At 44.3% G+C, this 5,430-nt stretch overlaps 1 pseudogene; it reads right to left on the bottom strand.

Annotated features, from left to right (window-relative positions):
- Positions 1–557: 557 nt before the first annotated feature.
- Positions 558–4,966, bottom strand: LOC113904906 (annotated as a pseudogene).
- Between the last annotated feature and the right edge of the window lie 464 nt (positions 4,967–5,430).

Raw genomic sequence — 5,430 nt, 5'->3', positions numbered from 1 at the left:
GCATCTTTGTGTTCTTAGTGATGTTGCCAACAGAAGAGTGGGTCTAACCTTTGCCTCTGATAGAAGAATGGGCTTTCTGAGGAGACAACAAAGTCAGCGATTTGAGTCAAGAGGTTACCAGACTACACAGAACCTTGAGCACAGATCAGACTGGTGACTCTGAGTTGCAGGATACAAGTTAGCTTTTTCGGTGTACCAGGAAAGAACTAAGGGCTTCCCAGGTGGTGCTAGTGGTGCCAATGCAGGAGACATAAGAGACAAGGAGTTTGATCCCTGGGTTGAGAAGATCCCCTGGAGAAGGGAATGGCAACCCACTCTAGTATTCTTACCTGGAGAATCCCATGGTCAGAGGAACCTGGTAGGCTATAGTCCATAGTGTCACAAAGAGTTGGACATGACTGAAGTGACTTAGCATACTCGCAAGAAAGAACTGAGCATGGAGACTTTGGCAGCCCCCTACCGCCTATCATTCCCTCACCCCCACTTCAGCATTCTACCAGTCCCACTCTATCTCCGCCTGCTCCTCAACTTCTATGCCTGTCTGATCCAGACATCATTTATACATCCTTTCTCAGGAACAGTCTCAAGTCTTGTTCACGAATCTGCTTGGTCTTGACCCCATAGATGATGGGATTCACCATGGGTGGGAAGAGCAGATGGAAATTGGCAAGAAGGATGTGCGCATGTGGAGCAGTCCGGCTAGCTACCCGGTGCATGACTGAGGAGATGACGGGAGGTGTGTTGAAGGTTAAAACGGCACCTATGTGGGACACACATGTCCCAAAAGCTTTGTAGCGAGCCTCCTGAGAGACAAACTATAGAACTGCCTGGAAGATGAAGATATAAGACAGGATAACAAAAAGCAGATTGAATGCCCCTATAAACATGGCCACAGCAAGGCCATAGATGTTGTTGAAGCGAGTGTCCCCACAGGCCAGCCTTACCACGGCCATGTGCTCACAGTAGCAGTGGGCAATCACTGGACCCTGGCAGTAGTGGAAGCGTCTGTGCAGAAAGGGAAGTGGAGTCATTAGTGTCACAGCCCAAGTCACAGCAGCCAAGCTGATCTTGGTGATAAGTGGCCCAGTGAGGACGGTGCTGTAGTGCAGTGGCTTGCAGATGGCCACATAGTGGTCAAAGGCCATGGCCAGCAGCACTGCCGACTCCATGATGGAGAAGGAGTGGAGAAAGAACATCTGGATCAGACAAGCATAGAAGTTTATCTCTCAATCCCTGAACCAGAAGATGGCCAGCATTTTAGGTACAGTTGAGTAGGAAAGGCCTGAATCAATGGCTGCCAACATGGCCAGGAAGAGGTACATGGGCACATGCAGGCCTGTATCAGCCTGAATGATGAAGAAGAGGGTGCAGTTGCCAAGCAGGGCCAGTGTATAGGCTGAGCAGAAAGGAATAGAGATCCAGACATGTAGGTGCTACAGGCCTGGGATCCCCACCAACAGAAAGACTGCTAGATGAGTTGAGGTGATACTGGAGGCTGACAGGGCCAACAGAAATTTCTCTCTCAACAGAAATTCCCTTCCACAGGGCCCTTCTGGACAGTGCACAGTGTCAGCAGGATTACAGTGTTCAAGTTCAAACTCTGATCATTTACATGGAAGGCTTAGCCCTTGATCTTCTGGACCTTAAAAGAAATTAGAAAATAATCCTAATATGAATTGTGGAACATTGTATCTCACCTTTGCCCTTAAGATGCTCATAAAACTATTGAGTGGTCAGGACATTAAACAACAATAGAGCTAGTAAGGCATCCTTCATAAAGGAATTCAGTGGATGAAGAGTTTTTGTGGTCTTTGCGTAGTCAAGTACAGTGCTATGAATGACACAGATACCCATTTGATTCAAAACTTACCCAGAAACATTCACTGTCTTCCTTTGCCTCCCAACTCAACCTATACTCCTAATTACAAAGGGGCGTTTCTCTTCTGAAATGTAAACCTTGAATACATAACAAACAATTAAGCCTGATTATTCACTTCCTATGATAATTCACTCCCCTCCAAGTTCTAAATATTTTCTCTAAGAAAGGTTCTTAGAGAACGTCAATATGCCAGCAAATTTGGAAAACTCAGCAGTGGCCACAGGACTGGAAAAGGTCCGTTTTCATTCCAATCCCAAAGAAGGCAAAGCCAAAGAATGCTCAAACTACTGCACAATTGCACTCAAATCACATGCTAGTAAAGTAATGCTCAAAATTCCCCAAGCCAGGCTTCAGCAATACGTGAACCGTGAACTTCCTGATGTTCAAGCTGGTTTTAGAAAAGGCAGAGGAACCAGAGATCAAATTGCCACCATCCGCTGGATCATGGAAAAAGCAAGAGAGTTCCGAAAAACATCTATTTCTGCTTTATTGACTATGCCAAAGCCTTTGACTGTGTGGGTCACAATCAACTGTGGAAAATTCTGAAAAAGATGGGAATACCAGACCACCTGATCTACCTCTTGAGAAATCTGTATGCAGGTCAGGAAAAAACAGTTAGAACTGGACATGGAACAACAGACTGGTTCCAAATAGGAAAAGGAGTACATCAAGGCTGTATATTGTCACCCTGCTTATTTAACTTATATGCAGAGTACATCATGTGAAACGCTGGGCTGGAAGAAACACAAGCTGGAATCAAGATTGCTGGGAGAAATATTAATAACCTCAGATATGCAGATGACACCACCCTTATGGCAGAAAGTGAAGAAGAAATAAAGAGCCTCTTGATGAAAGTGAAAGAGGAGAGTGAAAAAGTTGGCTTAAAGCTTAACATTCAGAAAACTAAGATCATGGCATCCAGTCCCATCACTTCATGGGAAATAGATGGGAAAACAGTGGAAACAGTGTCAGACTTTATCTTTTTGGGCTCCAAAATCACTGCAGATGGTGATTGCAGCGATGAAATTAAAAGACGCTTACTCCTTGAAAGGAAAGTTATGACCAACCTAGATAGCATATTGAAAAGCAGAGACATTACTTTGCCAACAAAGGTCCGTCTAGTCAAGGCTATGGTTTTTCCTGTGGTCATGTATGGATGTGAGAGTTGGACTGTGAAGAAGGCTGAGCGCCGGAGAATTGATGCTTTTGAACTGTGGTGTTGGAGAAGACTCTTGAGAGTCCCTTGGACTGCAAGGAGATCCAACCAGTCCATTCTGAAGGAGATCAGCCCTGGGATTTCTTTGGAGGGAATGATGCTAAAGCTGAAACTCCAGTACTTTGGCCACCTCATGCGAAGAGTTGACTCATTGGAAAAGACTCTGATGCTGGGAGGGATTGGGAACAGGAGGAGAAGGGGACGACAGAGGATGAGATGGCTGGATGGCATCACTGACTCGATGGATGTAAGTCTGAATGAACTCTGGGAGTTTGTGATGGACAGGGAGGCCTGGCGTGCTGCAATTCATGGGGTCGCAGAGTCGGACACGACTGAGTGACTGAACTGAACTGAACTTGCCTAAGACCTTCTTGGAATTACTAAGATCACCATATTAATGATGGAATCCACATTCCTCACCCTGGTTTACAGGTTCCTGCAGGGTCTAGTCCCTGCTCATTTTTCAGCCTCATCCCTTTCTACATCTCCCTTCTCCGTTATGCTTCAGTCATACAGCTTCTGTCAGATCTTTCTCAATAACGTGCCCCAGGACCCTTCCCCTGAATTCTTTCATGCTGCTTGTCTCCTCTTTCTGCCCTTTTTGTCTTTCTGAAGTCACATCATCAATTGCTTGTGCCACTAGAAAGCTCTCCCTATAGTTTTCCACTACCAATCCGTCTATCTACCATGGTGTGACAGACCTCCTGAAAACCACTGGAGATCTCATGACTACAAGAAAAATTTAAAACTACTCAACATGGATACAAACTTGGTCTTGCCCATATTATTAGCCTCACTTCTTACCATTCCTTTATATATTCATCCTAGGTTCAGCCACACTGGAGAATCTGCCACTACCTGAAACAGTCATGCTTGCAGCTAGAACTATTTATCTGGAATACTTTCCCCTGCCTATTTCCACACCTGGCCAAGATTCTGGCACCTTCTTGGTGAAGCCTTTGCAGACTCCTCCAGGTAGATTTTCTCAGTGTTTTAAAGAAAGACTTATTAATGGGCTGAATTAAATAACATGGGGAGAGTGTGATGTGTATTGCTAATGCACCCATTTGTCCATTCACTGGACTGTGAGTGCTTTTAGTAAAAGGACTGTGCTTTCTTCATTTCTGTATCCATGAACTCTATTGAACCTGTTTGGTGCTCAGTAGGTGTTTTTTAAATAAATGCATGAAGGACTCCATTCCTGGAGAATCTTCCTCCTTTCTGCTGCTGGATAATATAACTCTGAGGCAAAGTGAGGCTTACTGGCTATCTCTTAAGTGCCTCCACAAATGGAAATTCTCTAAAACCTTCCATCAGCTTTGGCCAACTAGGTCAGAATAAGAAATGTTTTTGTTTGTTGTTTGTTTGTTTGTTTGTTTTTAATTAGAAACATCTCCACATCTAATGTATATCTACATTTTCTCTAAGACAGCATTGGGACCAACAGCATGGGAAGCCCCATGACACTGGGGCTGCGTTTTTACATTTAATGTCAGTATATCCATGGTAGAGAAACGTGCTAATAATTCTTGAATGAATGAAAGAATATCCTCTTCTCCATGGTGTCACCCTTATCCTAAGTGAATGTGCTTCTCCAGTTCCAAACAGGTCTCTCTTCCTCCCTGAGGGCCCACTTCCTAGGAGCTCCATCACAGGCCCTCCAGTTTCTTTGCCCACACAACCTCAGTCTTACTGCTTGACTAGTCTTGTTGAAAATGCCTAATAATCCACCATCTTCCCCCTTTCCGGATTCAACAAAAATATACCTCTAATGTCATTCACAATCCAACTCTGCTTATTTGGTTTCTTCTCTTTCCTACCACCCTTCCACACACCTGGCAGGCATGTTCTGTCAAGTCCTTACCTGTCATTGTCTTATTTCTTGCCTCCACAGCCAAAAGGTGACCAAATGACTAAAGAAAGCCTGTGTCATTTATTTCAATGTCTCCCCCAAAATTGTATGTGGCTCCATATCTAGAGAGCATTCAGTCAGTGTAGTAAACTGTTAGGTAGGCTACCTTTTTAATCTGAGAGCATCTCAGGATGACGTATTTGGGAAGCAAAGTCCCCAAGTGATCATCCTGGAGGAAATAAGGGGCAAATGAAGGAATCAATTTCACATCTTCTAACTTTAATGCCAAGATTCAATCTATAGGACCACACTGAATATATAGTGTTCATTGATGCTGAACCTTTAATAAGCAAGTGTAACTGATCTGTCCCTTCCATCTCCTTATTTTTGATTTCTCCTTTTTTCTCTAGACTATTTCAGCAGCTGTGACTGAGGCAGGGCCAGACCGAGGCAGGAGGATAGCAAGTAGCACTCACAGGAGGG

Source organism: Bos indicus x Bos taurus, chromosome 15 (assembly GCF_003369695.1).
Source record: "Bos indicus x Bos taurus breed Angus x Brahman F1 hybrid chromosome 15, Bos_hybrid_MaternalHap_v2.0, whole genome shotgun sequence".
Classification (NCBI taxonomy): Eukaryota; Metazoa; Chordata; class Mammalia; order Artiodactyla; family Bovidae; genus Bos; species Bos indicus x Bos taurus.
The sequence above is the reverse complement of the archived record's forward strand: the minus strand, read 5'-3'. Positions and strand labels throughout refer to the sequence as shown.